This window comes from Nelumbo nucifera, chromosome 1 (genome assembly GCF_055504915.1).
Source record: "Nelumbo nucifera cultivar China Antique chromosome 1, China Antique-T2T, whole genome shotgun sequence".
NCBI lineage: Eukaryota > Viridiplantae > Streptophyta > Magnoliopsida > Proteales > Nelumbonaceae > Nelumbo > Nelumbo nucifera.
In genome coordinates, this window is record NC_142649.1 from 6,251,730 (window position 1) to 6,270,175 (window position 18,446).

The 18,446-nt window shown below is 40.1% G+C and overlaps 1 protein-coding gene across 1 annotated transcript in view; it reads left to right on the forward strand.

The window, feature by feature from the left end:
- LOC104605312 (glutathione S-transferase L1-like) overlaps positions 1–18,446 on the forward strand; it is a 38,580-nt gene that overhangs the window by 13,183 nt on the left and 6,951 nt on the right. Inside the window, exons 13-15 of the mRNA XM_088896540.1 lie at positions 7,396–7,545; positions 9,570–9,689; positions 13,911–14,061. The gene's annotated coding sequence lies outside the window, so the exon portion shown is untranslated. The remainder of the gene's footprint in view (positions 1–7,395; positions 7,546–9,569; positions 9,690–13,910; positions 14,062–18,446) is intronic.

Consider the following 18,446-nt stretch of genomic DNA (forward strand, 5'->3'; position numbering starts at 1 on the left):
ATTTTAAATATGTTTTATATGTTATGTTTATGTATTTTAATTTGAGACAATACGCTTTTTAAAGCATTTATTTTAAAATTTAAGTTTATATTTTTATTAATAATTTGTTTAATATTTCAATAATTTGCATTCTTAGATTTTTTTTTTTTGCATTTTTGCACCTTGCTTCAAAAAGGCGCACGCTTTGCTTTGCGCCTCTGGCACAAAATGGCCCTTGTGTTTTTTTTTTTGGTGCCTTCCGCTTTGAAAACACTGTTTCAGCCAACCAAAGGTCCATCCAAGACAGTACTCAGGTCCCACATCTCACATCAAATCTAGTAAAACTAATGAAACTTGGGTACTGTACTGATTTCCAGGGACAAAGTACTGTCTAGGAAGAAGCTGCTTTTCATCCTCTTCATTATTCAGTGTCCTGTGAATGCTTGCAATTACCTAATGCCACAGCCTGTTGCTCTCCAGCTGGCCCACTTTTCTTCTGAAACTGTAGGCTGATCGTGAAGTTTCCACTTTCCAACAATGCTCTTTGTCATGCCAGTCCTTCCCACAATAGGAACATCTTAATTTCCCTTTGTCCACCTTCTCACCCTTCCCTTTAGCATCCCTATATGGAATCGATATAGATCACTCTAAGGATATCATACCATACTGCTGCGTAGTGATCCTTCTACTTTCCTCATTGAACTTGGGCATACACTTGGTGTAAAGAAGGTAGCTCATCCCTACTAAGCATTTGAACCCGAACTAGCTAAAACTCAGGATTAAGACCAGAAAGGAATTCAAATATGCAAGTTCCCTCTATCTTACTCTTATATGCTACATTATCAGTCTTACAAACTGGGATACACGAGTCATTATAATGTAGCTCCTCCAACAGATGCCTTAATGATGCATAGTAATTTGCAAGAGACCTCTCCCCTATTTATGATGGGAAATCTCTTGACTAAGCTGATAAAATACTGGCAAAATTCTTGACTTAGGAGTATGTTTCTGCAACTGCATCCCAGACTGCTTTGGAAGTCTTCATGAACATAAAACCACTGCTAATATCTGGCTGCATAGAGTTCAACATTAAGGACATGATCATTGGATTTTCTGCTTCCCATGTGCCAGGAATTGGATCATCTGCATCTGGATCAATTGTCTTCCCGTTGAGCTACCCAAGTTTTCCTTTACCACCAATAAGCATCCTCAGAGTGAGGACCATTATCCCACTGAGTTTCATATTTATAGCTTGTAGTCCAATGTTTTCCAAGGTAGAAGAAAGGACATTAACATTCCTTAAGACCTTTCTGGAGGTAGAGCTATCTAAAGTACCGCTTCCCACCATATCAACAGTTCAAACTTTTCAAAAAAGTGTTTAGCTCCTGTAACCCAAGACACACCAATAAGGGGAAAAAGCCAAATAACCAATCTTGGGAAAAATTGAGGCACAAACAGTCAAAGGGAAGGTTGCTATCTGATACCTTGCTACAAAGATGCTCTGGAAATGTTTAATGACTGAAATCAGATCTTAAACACCTCAAACATGAATAGTCTTCTCCTTCCAAATACCAAAAAAGGCAATAGCACCCTCTCAACACTGTTCAAGACTGATGGTACAGTCCAAAAAAGGGAAAAACTGGTCTGGGCAGTAATATAGGAGAAAAAAACCATTAGAAGTTCCAAATTTCTCCAAATAATGTCAAACTACTTGGGGTTTGAAGAAAATTTTGCCACAAATCAACCATATCCAATCTCAACAATAAAAAACTTCCCAATCGAGCCCTGGAGGGATTTAAACACAAAACTAAATGTCTACAATTTTCCTTGTAAAAAAATTGGAAAAATACCAACCTTCATATGATAGATAAGAAACATACCCCAAAATACTCCATAAATCCTACTCTATCAAGTGGTGATATTCCCTTCCCTTAGTGGTAGGTCCCTTTACGACCACTGATGTCTTTCGTATGGCCTAATGACATTAGTTGGTCATATAGGTTTCAGAAAGAGTCTCCCACTCAGTCCAACACTGCTTTGATATCAAATTAGATTTGTTAGTTGTTCTTGAATTAGTAATTTAGGGCTTGAGTGCAAGAAAAAGAAGATAAAGAAGAGAAAAGGAAGGAGAGGAAGAGTAGGGTTTGATGGGTTCAACCCAACCTCCTCAGTATGTTTGTTCTAATTAAGAATTGCATGTAACAGATGAAGGGATGGGAGATCCATCATATGGATGACCGAACCCTACAGGAAGGTTGGGTGAAATTTCAAAAAATTTCTTTACTTCCATCCGGTAATCCTATTCCCAGTTTAGAAAACTACATTTTCAAGGTTCGTTCTTATAACCAAACCAGACCAAATCTGAAACCAAATAAATGGAGGGATATACCTTATACGGAATCCATGCAAGAATGCTCCTCCCAACGCTGGTGTTCACGCCCAAAGAGAGTACCAAATCCTTCCTCTACGGGAGATGACACAGCATAGGATGAGGCAGGATCAACAAGCAGTTTTTCACCAAGAACTAGTGATTCTTCAGCAAGAATCGAATGGGACAATGAGCACAAATTCTATGTTGTTTCTTTTGGGAAGAAACAATGTCAAGATTGAAGCTTGATCAAATCCAAGAACTGGAGATCAAACAGGGTAGGGCGGCAAGAGCAGGAAGAAAAAGAGCGGAAGGCAAGAATAGTCTAACTATGTTGTCTTCTCTCTGCATTCAGTGAATGTGTTTTGAAGGTTCGCTCTGCTCTCCTATTTATAGCCTTAAAGAGACAATTTCCTAATCTCATTAGGAGTATATGGGGCAGCAGATCATTCACCACTGAACCCCTTCTTTCTTTTCTCCTCTCTTCACTCTTTTTTTATCTCTCTGTTTCTCTATTTTCTTCTCTTCAAACCTGTAATACAGTAAACAATTCTTCTTCTTTCTAGTTGGTATCAGAGCCTTAGATCTAGGGTTTCTCATGTGGATTTAATTCAGCCGACCACATGAGAATTGTTTAGGGCTGAAAGTTCAGAATGATCCTTATTTCGGCTGATTCTTGGAGGTTGCAAGAAGGCTTTAGCAGCTGTCCTAAGATTGGAGAGAGCTTCTTGTAATCAGGAAGAATCAGGCAGGAATTGAGTGATCAAGATCGATTCTTGATCAAGATTGGAGGTGCTGATCGGTTTTTTTTTCTTGGTTCTTTGATCAAGATTCATGGTGCTGATAATAATCGATTAGTCAAGTTTGAAGACTAAAGGTAGCAATCAGTTTTCTAGGCTTTTTTCTTCATAAAGTAAGTACCTTCTCTTGAGATTTATACTCAAAAGGACTTTGATATTCATTCAGAGAGGTACAGATAGAAAATCTCAGGACTGATATCAATCCCAGGACAGTAGTTGACTGTTATCTAATTGCAAAATCATTGTCCTAGGTCGGCTGTTATCAGCCTTGAAATACAATTATTTTTAGTAACAGTAGTTTTCTTAACTTAGAATGGAGTACAAGAACCAAGGGGAAGGTGCTTTTGGGACTGGTGGTTCAGGTAATGACTGAAAACACCTTTCAGATTACAATTGTTAAGTTTTATGGATCAAACTATTTAGAATGGGCCCAATCAGCCATAATGGCTATTGGGGGTAGAGGAAAATCGAACTTCTTACTAGGAGATGTGAAGGAACCCTCCAAGGAGGACCCTACTTATGCTAGGTGGGTCCAAGAAAAATTTTTGGTGATGACATGGCTGTGCAACTCTATGCAGTCACACATCAGCCGAAACTACTTGTGGGCCAAAATAGCTAAGGAAATATGGGATGTTGTGAAGGAAACTTACTCTTAGCCTCTTAATGTTGCTAGGGCTTATGAGCTAAAATGTGAGGTTAAAAATCTGAGGCAAGGAGAGAAGCAGGTCTCTGTTTACTTTTCAACCTTAAAATCCTTGTGGCATGAAATTCACCATCTTGAAGCAATTGAATGGGAGAGCCAGAAAGATGCACAAACATATAGGAAGCGGGTTGAAACTAATAGAGCTTTTGAGTTCCTAGTTGGTCTGAACTCTGAGTATGACATTGTGAGACAACAGTTGTTGACAAGAGATAGTGTGACTTTATCACAAGCCTATTCCCTAATGCATAGTGAAGAAACTAGGAGAAATGCTATGTTGCAGCAACAACTCTCTGAATCAGCCTTGGTAGCAGTTAGACCTAAATCTGGGGGGGATAAGGAGAAGAAGGAAGCTAAGAAGGACTTAGTATGTGAACACTGCAAGAAACCTAAACATACTAAGGACACTTGTTGGAAGTTGCACCCTCATCTAGTTCTAGCAAAGCTGAGAAATAAGAAAGGGAATGCTAATATGACTATCAACACTAATAGTACAACTTCATCAGGCATAAAAGGCACTCTTCTAGATACCCTAGCTGCAATCGAACTGCTCTGACTCAGCTAGAAAATGAATTTAGTAATTCAGCTCAGCCTACATCAGCTCAATAGCCTACTTCAGCCCTTGCTCATACAGGTACAAGAGCTATTGCTTGTCATGCTTCTGTCCTAAGTAATACTAGACCTTCCTGGGTAGTAGGTTCAGGTGCTTTAGATCATATAACTAGCATATCTATTCTATTTAGCACCTATTGTTTATCTTCTAGGAGAGATAAAGCTTCTTTTGCTAATGGCTCTCTTGTACCAATTTCTGGCAAGGGAGACATCAGATATCAGATACCATCACCCTATCCTCAGCTTTGCATGCTCCCAAGCTTATTGCTAACTTACTTTTAGTTAGTAGTATTACTAAAAATCAAAATTGTTCGGTAATTTTTTTCCCTACTCAGTGCATTTTTCAGGATCTGGAAACGAAGAAGGTGATTGGGATTGGCCGTGAGATGAATGGAGTCTATCTACTTGAACATTCATAGGGGGAGTAGAGTGAAGTGGGGAAATTGTTTGTTTCTGAGACTTGTAGTAAGATTATGCTTTGGCAGAACCGCTTAGGTCATTTATCTTTTGGGTTTTTAAAGAGTCTTTTTCAAATTTGTTTGAGTCGGTAGAAGTGTCTGGTTTAAAATGTGAAAGTTGTGAACTTGCAAAACATAGTAGATCATCCTATCCTTTAATTAATAAAAGAAGCAACCTTCCTTTTGAGATTGTGCATACCGATGCTTGGGGGCCCTACCATACTCCCACCATGGGGGGGGTACAGGTATTTCTTATTATTTGTTGATGATTATACCCGTTTTTCATGGGTCTATCTTATGCACCCTCAAGATGAGGTCTCCTCTCTGACCCAAGCTTTCCATTAGATGATCCTAACTCAATTTGAAACCAAGATCAAGAGTCTTAGATCTGATAATGCTAAGAAATATTTTGCAAAACCCTTGGCATCCTATCTCCTTGATCATAGGATCATTCATCAGAGCACCTGTCCTCACACACCTCAGCAAAACGGGGTTTCTGAGAGAAAAAAACAAACATATTTTAGAGGTAGCCAAAAGCATCATGCTTAACTCCAATGTTCCCATACGCTTCTGGGGAGATGCAAGCTGTACAACCATATATCTCATTAACAGGGTTCCTTTACAGGTCTTAAACATGCAAACCCTGTTCAATCTTCTATATCCAAATAAGGACCTATTCATTATTCCCCTCAAAACTTTTGGGTGTACTTGTTTTGTTCAAATCCTTAGACCTCATCGCTCCAAGTTTGATCCCAAAGCCACTAAGTGTATTTTCCTTGAGTATGAACAAAATCAAAAGGAATATTACTGTTATGAGCTAGTTTTAGGGAAGTGCTTTGTGACCATGGATGTCACCTTCTTTGAGGATATGCCCTATTATCATAAGGCTTCTCTTCAGGGGGAGAATAGTGAGGAAGGGATTTCAGTTCCGACTCTAAGAGTTCCTTTACCTGTCCCAGTTACCTACCTGCATTGCTCATAATCCGGTTCTACATGACAGGGCTAAACATGTTGTGATTGACAGACACTTTATAAAGGAGAAACTTGAAGAAGGAATAATTTGCACTCCGTTTGTACCAACCACGCAACAAATTGCAGATGTTTTGACTAAGGGCTTGTTGAGACAGCCATTTGAACTTCAAGTTAGCAAGTTGGGCATGATAGATATCTTTGCACCAACTTGAGGGGAAGTGTCGACAAGATATGATTTGCGGCAAATTAAGAAAGATATGATTTGTTGCAAATTTAGAAAGATTTGATTGATTACAAATATGAATTGATTGATTACAGATTTGAATAAATTTAGGAAAGTCATATCCTAGGATTAAGGGAAAGATTTAATCAATCCCTAATTGAGAGAGATTCTAGGAGTTTGTGTCTCCTATCTTTTCTTATTTAAGTTGTATGCTCAACATGTTTTATCAACACATTATCAATACAGAAGTATTTATGCTTCTCTCCCTTTTCGTTTCTTCTTCTCTTCCTCTTTATTTTTCCACACCTTGCTTAATGAGTTGGAGATTGATTATGAGAAGCCTCTAATGCTATATTGCATTAATTAAGCTACAATTAGTATTTCCCCCAACCCAATTTAGCATGATAGGACTAAACATATCGAGGTTGACAGACATTTTATCCGAGAGCGAGTTGCATCCCGAGAAGTATGCCTTACATTGCCTCAGACATGCAGTTAGCTGATCTCTTCACCAAAACAGTCACAAAAATCAAATTGGAGACAGATTTACGCAAGTTGGGCATGACAAATATCTACTCCCAACTTGAGGGGGAGTGAAGAAATTAGTCACGAGTGTGGTGTTCCATACCCACACTCAAGCTCTAGTGTGTGTGGTTCCATACCCACACCTAGTTTCCTAATTGTTTTTATTTTTCTTTTAAGATTGGGCCGGCTGGCCTTTTCATGTTTATCTATATTATATTTTGTCTTACTAGGACTAGGACTTAAGTATTTCTGTCCTATTATTGTAAGGAATTAAAGGTTATAAATAAGAAGAATTTGGGGCGGTAGATATCTACTTGCTATATTCAAGTAACTCCATGCATGACTGGATAATATCACACCAATTGCCACCACCATAGTTTAACTCAATGAAAGTTCAATAACTCCTAAAGTAATGATTGTCATTTTAAACACAACTAAACTATGAATAGATGAAGCAAACTCTAAGGCCAGAACCAATGGATACTATATAAAATGACTGAAACACCCCTACTATTCTAAGAATACAAATAAATAAAAAATCCATAGAACTTCATACCTGAGCTTCTTGCTCTTGCATCAAGATGATTCAGTGATTTCTTTGGAATCTTAGTTATGTTCATGGGTGTATCTCAGTCAATTCGACGGGTAATTGTGGACTTTATGCTTTTCTTCCTTTGAATGTTTTCATTACATTTCATGAACTTTTTCCTGCTTTAGGATTTCCTGACTTTCTATTTTTCCTTTTGAGCTGATGTCAGGCCAGGGTTATATATGGATGATCCACAAAACACCTGGAAGTGATATATGGGAACTTGCAATGAGAAGCAAGCAATTGTGGGAAGTACTGGCAGATAGTATACAACATCAGGGCATGAGTCCATTAGAAATATTGGGTTGGAAGAAAACAGGTACGACTGCTTTATGCTATTCTATAAAAAAAATAATCTGATTATTAATCATCTTGTTACTTTATTGGGAATTGTTTATGGAAAAAATGCCTAATCAGGTTGTCTGGATTTCTTTTCTATACTACCTATTGTATTTTCTGGTAGATTGTGCTGCAAGGGCACTATTGTAAATTTCCTTAATATTAGTTGTTGCCGTATTATATTTTTTGATAGGGAACAGAAAATATTTCATTAAAAGGCTCAATACTGCTTAAAAGCAGACAATAAGGCAAACTGGTACAAAGTACAACCATCCAATCACCATGCCAGGTGTCACACAAACATAAAAAAAACAGAAAAAACAACTGATATAATTTTTTTTGTTAAATAACAACTGATATAATTTACAGCTTATAAATTAGCACCTGACCCTAGACAACCCCATTCTTTGCATTCCCTACCAATCCCTGAGGTTTAAAATGTCAGCATCAGTGGAAATATTAGTCATCCAAATATAGGAACCATGTCAGAAATATCATATGGAAATATTGTAAAAGTTATTGACATGGTGGAAACATTCTGAAGTATGCTAAAATACAGAATGATACTTTATGAAATGATAAAAGCATGGACACACTTTTTTTTTGATAAATGCATGGACACACTTTTTTAAATTATTATCTTGTTCCAAATCATTAAAAGCTTAGAAACTAAGGTTATAGGAAAAAAGAATACGTTCTGAAGTTGTCCTGTAAACCTTAAGATTTTGAAACTACATGATAGAATGAGTTAAAGCAAAATTTAACCTTATAGAAAATGCAAATGATTCTAATAGATTAACCAAATAATCTATTATACAATGAAAAACTAATATTTAACTTCATGTATGAAATGAATATTGAGCTAGCTCAAAGTTTTAATCATGTAAATTAGGCGGGTAGTAATATTGCTACTCCACATATCTACAATATTGTCATCAACCTATGTTATAATGCTATCTCTTGTACTCCACAGTGCTGGTAGTCTTCACTGGGGAATATGAAAATTGTGTCCCTACCCATGGAATTGGAAATATGTCATAGAAATATTAGGAAATATCTGGGCACTTTAAACCATGTTGACAACAAATATTCTGTTTGGAGGAAGTCGGGAGTAATCTCATAGGTTTGCTTTGTTTTTGGCTGGGTGTACATAGAACGTTTCAGGCAGTGGCGGAGCCAGGAATTTTCTTTTGGATTGCTAAGTTAAACAAGCAAATGAATTGGGGAGGAGTAGGGTTTGGGGGAAAATGGCCTGAGATGGTTTTGGTTTATTACAGATTTTCTAAAGAAAAATAAATAATTTTTTTTTTTTAAATTTTAGGAGTTGGAGGAGCCTTAGAGTGTGATCCTTTACAATTTTAGTTCCTTTTTTATTGGGGGGGGGGTGGTGCAAGAACCCACTTTATCATGTTTCTAACCCAGCCTCCACTAGGTAACCATGGTTTTAACAAAATGTTTGGGTGGCCAAGGACCCCCCACCAATATACTTGGCTTCGCCCCTGGTTTCAGGGTGTCCAACTAACTTCTTTATTGCAAGCTTTCCCTTTTTAGGGATGACTCTTCTTTGTTTTGTATATTACCAATGTACGGTTTCTCATTGTACATGAGCTGATGTATTTTTGCTCTCTATAGTAAATCAATACAATATCGATACTTAAACCTTTTTTAAAAAAATAATAATTACTTCACCTGTTCAAAAAACTAAAAAAAGAGGGGCTGTGGGTGATTAAATATGAAGGATATGTGAAGAGTCCCGATGTTGTACTATATTATTGTAGCCCCTGTTGTATGCTATTCTTTATTTGTTTCTTTGTTTTCTTCTACTTTAATCCTATAAGGGCTTTTCTGTAATTGTACATATATTGGCTCTTTTGGGGTGGGGTTGATTCATTCTGTGAAACGCCCCTGATTTCTGGTGCATTCTATCTAGCACGCACTGGTTATGTGACATGGTATCAGAGTAGGTCATGGATATCAGGTTGTAATCTCAGGTTCTTTTTCCAGTCTGAAGGGTTTTCATTAGGCTTTCAACATCCATCTTCAAGCCTTTGGTTGGAGGTCATTTGAAGGCTGTTTTGATCAGCACAAAACAGCACAGTTTTTTCAAGAGAAATCACATAACAGGTTGGTTGAATCCCTTTTTTTCTTAATCAGATGTTTCATTTTTCTTGGGACCCTAGATTTGGTGTCACCCTAGGGTCTTCTTGCTTCTCAGTTTCTTGGTTGAGGTTCTAAATTGGTTCTAAAGGGTTTTAATCCATTTTCTTACTTCAACAGTCCTATCACCCTACTGGTTTGGACTGTCAACACTAAGTATCAGTTGTTTGGAGCTGTTTTGGTATTTTCTTGGAGGATTTCAATTCCTTTATAGGGTAGAGCATCTTTGTGGCTTGTTGAACCGAAGTTGATTGATTTTATTACTTTTTGGACTTGATTTATCTTGTGTTTCTTGATAGTATCTTTTTGGCCTTGCTGTCAGGTGTTCATTTCTTGAGAAATCCCATTGTTTGGGTGTTGTGATATTGATTTCAGTATTTGGCGTGTTTCTTGATCAAGTTAAGTGATTAACAACCTTGAATAATCTGTATTAGTGCTGTCATTTTGTTCTCTGGATTGTATTTCTTGTTCAAAATGGCTGAAAAGATGGATATCATTCCGATGAAGTTTGATGGAACCAACTACAACATGTGGAAGTTCCATTTTGATTTCTTTGTTGAAGGAAAAGGACTTGAAGGCTGTTTAAATGGGATAGTTACTAAACCTGATGAAACAAATACTAAGGCCTTTACGCAATGGAAGCTTGACAACAAAAAAATAGTTACTTGGCTTCTGAGCTCAATTGTATCTCACATTGCTGTTCCCATGAAAAGAATGCAAACAACCTATGAGATGTATACCTATTTGAAAAAGGTTTACCATTAGTCCAATTTATTGAGACAATATCAAATTGAGTCTGAGGTTTATTGCCAAGGGCTAAAAAGATATATGAATATTATGCAGGCTTTCTTGACTTGTGGGCAAAGTATGAACTGGTTCATATTGATCCCTTACACTCCTTAGAGTGTGTTAAGTATCTTCAAAAGCAATATTTGAAGAAGAACGTGAACTAGTTCCGTATGAGACATAAACTTGAGTATGAACTAATAAGGTCTAATATTTTGAGTAGAGGCACCCTTCCAAATTTAGGTTTTGTAATGGGAGAACTGCAAACGGAAGAAACTAGACTTATGATTGCTGTAAACATAGGTGGAAGGTTACTTGACTCTAGGGCTGATACAGTCTTTATTGCAAGGGAGTAAGAAATCTGTTGGCAAGGATTTTTCTAAAACCTAGTGGTATGAATGTAAAGGGTTTTAACATATTGTTTCTCATTGCAAATAAAAGAATGTATTTACTTATTGTAAACAACATGGTCATATCATTCCAGATTGCTCAGTTCGACCATCGAAGGGTACTATTAAGAAGAATCAACCACGAGCTTATCAGGTGACTAAGGGACAAATGTCTAATGCCTTTTTTATCAAAGGTGAATCTTTTGCTTATATGGATGAGGAAAAGATCTGCCAATTGGTATCCTCTACTATCTCATCTGCATTTTCTACTATTGGCTTATCTGGTGAGTTCTTTGGTTACTACACTTTTCCCTCTCATGTTGGGATAATTGATTTTGGAGCTACTAATCATATGATTAGAGCCTACCTTGAATCTTTAATTAAATTTTCTAAGGCCTACTATAAACACATTTGTTAAAAGCCGAATAGAGAAGAGAGGAAGGAGAACAGAGAGAGGAAGAGAGGAGAGAAGAGTGAAGAGTGAAGAGGAGAGAGATGTCTGCAAAGTGAGTTGTCTTAGGTGTGCACTCCTAAGAAAAAACTGCTTTAACTAGTCCAAATGGACCCTAACTCAGCAGAATACAAACATAAGAAATAAAACTAACATTCCTACACTCCCCCTCAAGTTGGGACATGGATGTCAATCATGCCCAACTTGTCACACAAATTATTATGTCGCACATGGTGAAGATGTCTGCAAGTTGTTCCTTTGAACTGACATAAGGAGTGCACACCTCTCCGCTTACAAGTTTTTCTCTAATAAAATGCTTGTCCATTTCAATATGTTTTGTTCTATCATGGAGGACTGTGTTAGCAGTAATATTGATAGTATCTTTCTTGTCACAGTAGAGTGACATAGGTTTATTTATTGCAAAACCCAGCTCTCCTAACAAGTTTTTTATCCACATCATTTCAACAACTCCATGAGACATGGCTCTGTATTCTACCTCAGCATTAGATCTAGCCACCACATTTTGCTTTTTCTCCAAGTGACTAGGTTTCCTCCCACAAAGGTACAATCACTGGTAGATTTTCTGTCATTGATTGCCCTTGCCCAATCAACATCTGTATACACCTCCACTTTCAAATGCCCATATTTATAGAAAAGCAAACCAGCTCCTGGGAATTTCTGGAGGTATCTAAGGATTTTTTTTGCAGCTCCAAAGTGAGTTGTCTTAGGGTTTTGCATGAACTGGCTAAGGACACCCACTGCATAGGCAATATCAAGTCTTGTCATAGACAAATATAAGAGTCTCCCTATAAGTCTTTGGAACTTCTTCGCATCTTTCAAACACTCCCCTTGACCGTCTCCTAGCTGATGGTTGGGTTCAATGGGTGAATCAATTGGTTTCACTCCCAACTTGCCTGTATCCTCTAATAGATCTAGTACGTATTTCCTTTGAGAAATAAAGATGCCATTTTCTGAGCGGGAAACTTCAATTCCAAGGAAATAACGTAAGGGGCCTCGATCTTTCACCTCAAATTGAGTGGCTAGGAATTTCTTCAGCTTTTGTATTTCAGTCTTCTAGTCTCCGATGATTACTATGTCATGAACATACACAATTAGAGCTGCAATTTTCTCTTTACCTTACTTCACAAACACAGTATGATCTGACTGGCATTGTTTGAATCCCATCTGTTGTACTGTTAAATGAAACCTACTAAACCAGGTTGAGAAGCTTTAGCATATAGAAAAATGTAAACCTACATGGTCGCGGCCACTCTTGATACCTCATTTGGCAAAGAGAGCTCCAGATAATGCGTCTGTAGTGACACGGTTGACGTTGCTTTGGAAGCACTCGTCAAGTCGTGCGAGTCCAAAATCAACATCCCACATTAGAGTCATTCCCTACAAAAGCCTAACTTTGAACATTGACTAGGGAAAGCTTCTTACCAAGGAATGTGGATCCCGGTGGGGAAGGAAGGGAAATACCAGAGTTGTTGCAGCGCTGGTCTTCCACCGTCCTACATTCCTAAATTAGGGCTGTCAACGGGTAGGGTCTGCCCAACGGTCCTTGGCTAACCGAACCTAGTATAACGGTTCCGGTTCCATAAATTTGTCGACCTGAGAACAGGGTCGGTTCTTGCTATCAACACTCCCAAAACGATTAAGACCCATAGCCAATTGCTTGATTAATTTTATATAATAATTTGGTGATTTTCTTATAATTTTATCACAATATATGCTGAAAATTCTATGTTTTACTTATAGTATTAGTTTTAAGTGTTTGGTATTTTTAGCTTATCAATGGTTTAGTGTTTTCTGTCAATTTTTATTATGGTTATATTATCAAATTTTAAATTTGGGTTGCTTTTTAAATAAAACACTAATAGCTTTCTATATGATCGGTTTGGTTATTAGCGTAGTTTATTATATTATCCTAGATTTTATACTATCAAGAACGGTTCTAGGTCTACAATTTTGTTCCGATTAACAGCCGGTTGGGAACTGTTCCTGCCTTGATCCGACCTGGACCATACCCTTTGATAGCCCTACGTTGACTGGCCAACTCCTGGTGGATCCACCCCTTGAAGTTTCAGAAGGACCGGTCGACCACTCATCCAGCACAAGGATAAGAGAAGATGAACCCATTAAGCATGTGCAAAACAGAATTAACAAAAACCAAATCATCACATAAATTGATGTTTTGTTACCTTGCCAAAATCAGCATTCACAACAGCACTGACAAAAGGTTTCCGCTGACGTCTTTGTGCCTGGCTGAATCTGCGTTGTCACCAGATGTTACCTAAAAAAGCCATACATAATGAGTTCATAATGCTGTTGTCTATGCTATTTCTACCTACTTCTTCAGACACACAAGTGTGATGAAGCGTTGTGTACTACCAAGAATAAGGTTTGTCTTTGCCATAGATAATGCTGTTGTCTATGCTATTTCCATCTCATAAAATTTTCCTCGAGTATAATCAGAATGAGGTTTAATTATCTTGCGATTAATAGCATATGTGCTCTTTAAATCTTATAAACCTTTGAGACCTGCACTCCTTTTTGCAGTACTTATGGCAATGTTTATCTGGGCTCCATGGCCACTTAATTGGTTATCCATGGATTTGAAGGATTGGTTTCAATGTGAAGCCTTTATTTTCTGTTTTTTAGGAGATAGCAAATCTTTTTTGTGGATATTCAGTGGGCATCCTAGTCAAGTGTAAGTACATTTTTCCTCTATACTCGTTCTGTAGAAATATTGAAAAGAAATAGGTTGTGGAATCTGATGCTACAATGATCATTGCTCTTTCTTTTAATGTTTATAGCTTTCTTTAAACATATTGTTCAATTGTAGACTTTTATTTCTTTAAGCAATAAATCTAAGGTTGTTACCAGTAAATGCTTTTCTTTGTCTTTTTTCCTGTTTTAGTTCCATAATACCTATAGATGATCCCAAATAATTGGGACTTGGGATTAATGCTGATTTGAGTTGAGCTGAGCTGGTTCAGTAGTACCTAGATTTTTTTTCTTCTATTTTTTTTTATAAGAAGAAGCAGATTTTAGTAGCTTTCTTCTGAGAATTTCTCAAGTGGTATTGATTCTACAACCCCCCACCCCCACCCTTGTCTGTATTATGGATTTTGTTAGTAACAGGGGGAATGTGCAGAGATGCGTTTTTCCCTCTCCCTCACCCATGATGAGTATTTTTTGGCAGCATTTTCCATTTCTGTACATCTTCTGGAAGTTATGTAGAGTAGTAATTACTTTGTTTCTTGAAATGTTAATATGTTTGCCTATATTTGCTGTTGTCATTGTTTTGTAGGTATTATCTACATCCAAAGATTAGATGTTCCTAAAAATTGGAAGGAAACAACTCTTGGTTTTACAGTTAAATCAGCTTAACGAATCCAAATTCAAGAATTATGTCAGAGAAATGAGGATAAGATCCCATTAGAAGCTAGCTACTTGATCACCTCATCCGTCTTCAGATAATAAAATACAACTCCTCCTTGGACAACATGCAGTAAGTGAAAACAATTAAAGCAATAAGAAATCCACTTAGCAAAAAGAGATGAAGGAAGATTTGGCCCGACCTCGCAAATCACGTCACGTGGCAAAAAAGCAAATAGCTCGGCACTTAAAACAGCGTATCGAGGGTACAAACGCCAAATGGAAGAGACCAGCGGTCCGAACTCCCTAGAGATTGCCCGAACTCCCTACTTAGTGGTCGAACTCCCTGCAAGGAGCCCGAACTCCCTGCAAGGTGCCCGAACTCCCTACGAGGAACCCGAACTCTCCCTTTGGCCCCGAGTCGCACAAAGCAGAGATCCGAATTGGCCCGTCCTATGACACTTCGGGGCCCCCTTATCCGAACTCAAGACTTCGCCTCACGCACCGCTCCAGGCACTTCGCTTCTGGAGCATTGAACTGGATGAACCGTGCCGTATCTGACACCGAAGGAGTCCGTATACAGGGGCGGCGCACCTGACTGACTTGGGATCTGACGCTTGACGGCCGCATTTCAAACGACCACCTACCACAGTCACCTGTCACCGCTATCTCCAGTTATAGAGACGGCTCCGACAAAAGGAGCAGTGACGGTTTTGCCCCAGCAGAGGCGATGACGCCCGAACTGGCAGAAGCACGGAAATACTCATTCCCGACCTGACAGGAGTCTAGGAGTGAGTGCGCGAGGTGGTTATAAAAGGCTCTCCACCCCCAAAGAGGAGGTATGCAAACTGTGCTATTTGGTTTTACCTTGCCTTTGAAGGATTCTAACTTAAGCTTCGGAGGCTTTACACCGGGTTCCCCCCGGAGATTCCTCGCCTTCTCCGTTTCAAGTTTTTTGCTACTCAGTTCAGAGGCAAGGTCGTTGATAGCTAAGACCGGCCGGATTGCACATCATCAATTGGCGTCGTCTGTGGGATCGCTTCAAAAAAGCCTCCCTCCAAACTCTCATACCCCCTTTTCTTCTTCAAAAAACCCAACACTCATGGTCTCTTCCAGCAACGCCAAATGTGGCACGGAGACAAACACCACCGGGGAACAACTTCAAGTTCCCGTGGTGTGCATTGGACAGTTCACCATCCCCCTTTCGGTGGATGGAATCCCCAGCTTGAATGCGCCACAAGCAGTGGCGCTCATAAACCTTCCTGCCACAAGCATCCCCTTTCCTCCCCCTATTGAGACAACTTTTACTGAACCGACTGTCGTCCCCCTGGCAGCCAGCCAAAACTGGTTGGACGACCTGATGTAGTGCATGCGGGCAATGCAAGCCCAAATGCAACAGTTCCAGCAACACCAGCTTCACCAGCACCAAGTGCTGCACAACATCTCCCAGTATCACTATCAACAGCAGTTCCCCCAACTGCCACTGAACCAACCACTACTTCCACCTCGCCACCCTTTTCCGAGGCCGGTCAAGGCCTCCTCGCAAGATGGACGCCCCCACCAAGGAAAGGCCTCCAGGGCCCAGAACCCCCATAACAGCCAGGCCTCGTCCCCAGGCCGAAGAGAAAAAAAAATCATCCCCGCCTCGTAGCTCGCAGTCCATGGCCCTTCGCCCAATGGGGCATTGACCTTCTCTGGCCATTCCCACCAGCGATAGGTGGGAGAAAATTCCTAGTGGTGGCAGTAGATTACTTCACAAAGTGGATAGAAGCTGAACCTCTAGCGACAGTTACAGACCGAAACATACAAAACTTCTTTTGGAAGAACATAGTATGTCGCTTCGGGCTACCTCGGGTACTGATCTCCAACAACGGCAAAAAGTTCGAGGATATCAAGTTCCAAGAATGGTGCCAAAGTATGGGAATTAGTCAGAACTTCACGCCGGTCGCACACCCGCAGGCAAATGGCCAAACAGAAGTAATGAACAGAGCCATATTCCGCGGATTGAAAGCACGACTAGATCGAGCTAAAGGGTTGTGGGCGGACGAGCTATCAAGTGTTCTATGGGTTCACCGAACCACGGAAAAAACCGCCACAGGGGAGACCCCCTTTAACCTCTCCTACGACACCGAAGCGGTAATCCCGGCGGAAATCGAAGTACCTACGCTGCGACTAGAAGCATACGACGAGCAGACAAACGAAGACGAGTTACGCACCAACCTCGACCTACTGGACGAGGTGAGAAACCTCGCGCACATCCGAAGTGCGGCCTACCAACAAAAGGTAGCTCGGTACTATAACGCCAGAGTAAAGAAGAGGAACTTCCACGTCGGCGACCTGGTTCTCCGTAAGGTCATGGTACCCGAACCCGGCGTAGGAAAACTCGGACCAAATTGGGAAGGACCCTACAGAGTAAAGAAAGCACTCGGGGGGGCATACGAGCTTGAAACCCTAGAGGGAAAACAAGTACCCCGAGCATGGAACATTGTCAACCTAAGGCGATACTACTTGTAACCGTCAAGCAAAGTGGATAAAATCACCACCAAAGCCTACGGGATAGGATGCCGAACTAACAAAGGAACCTCGGCACAGGCAAGCAAAGAAAAGAGCTAAAGCCGAAACGGAGACAACGAACTAATAGAAACGGACATATAGTCAGTTCGGCAAATACGTTCAGTTCGGCAAATATGCTCAGTTCGGGAGAAAGAATAATCAACACTTAAACAAAGTCATTCCATTCCAAAAGTAAGGTAGTACATAAAAAAAAATATTTACAAGCCCGGAGCTATTTCTTCATCATCAGAAGGCACTTCAACAAAACCCGAAGGCCTCGCCTCGCCATCAGAGTCTGGCTCGGTGTCAGCAACATTAGCCATCTCCTGAGTTATGCGCGAAGTGGATATGGCGCTAACATCAAGCTCGGGGTACGTATTCCGGATCATCCATTGGCTTAGTTTAAAACCCCTCCTATATGAATCCACCATCAGATCATCAAAGCCCGGCGAAGCAATGTACTCATCGACGACCTTCTTCTTGGCATCTTCGATACCTTGAGAAAAGATCTGCGTCCTCTCCCTGATATCCTCCTAAAACCCACTAGGGGAGTGTTCGCGGGTTTTAGTTCGCTCCTCTGTAACTGTAGTTGGTCAAATGCTGATTTAAAGAGGATGTCCGCCGAGCTGCTCAAATCTACGAGTACGTGTCTGACCTCGAAGTCGCTGATCCTTAGTTTAATGACGAGCGCATCATCGTGGGGGTAGCGGACCCCCCGCGCGTCGTCCTCCGTGAAGAAGATTGGTTCTTCGGTCTTTGGTCTCTTTGGGGGGTTCCGTTCCTCGAGGGCCGCTTCGCGAACTGAAGTCTGGGCTGCTGCCGAGGTACACCCTGCTACCACCGAACCTCCCACAATTACATGGATGGTTCCCCGAACTGGCCTCTCCTTCGGAGGCTATCGCTGCAACGGTTCGGTAGGTCTGCTACTAGATTCGGGGGCATCCTTTTCGTGCTCCCCTTGCCGACCTGCCTTATTGTTATTATTGTTATGCTGTACAAAATTTCTCAAGTATCCGCGACGGATGAGCCCCTCTATCTCGTCTCGGAGATTATTACACTGCTCGGTACTATGACCATGGTCTCTATGGAAACTACAATACAAATTCTTATTTTTTCGTACGGATTTCCCTTTAGGCGAGGTGTCCACTTCACGTATGGGGC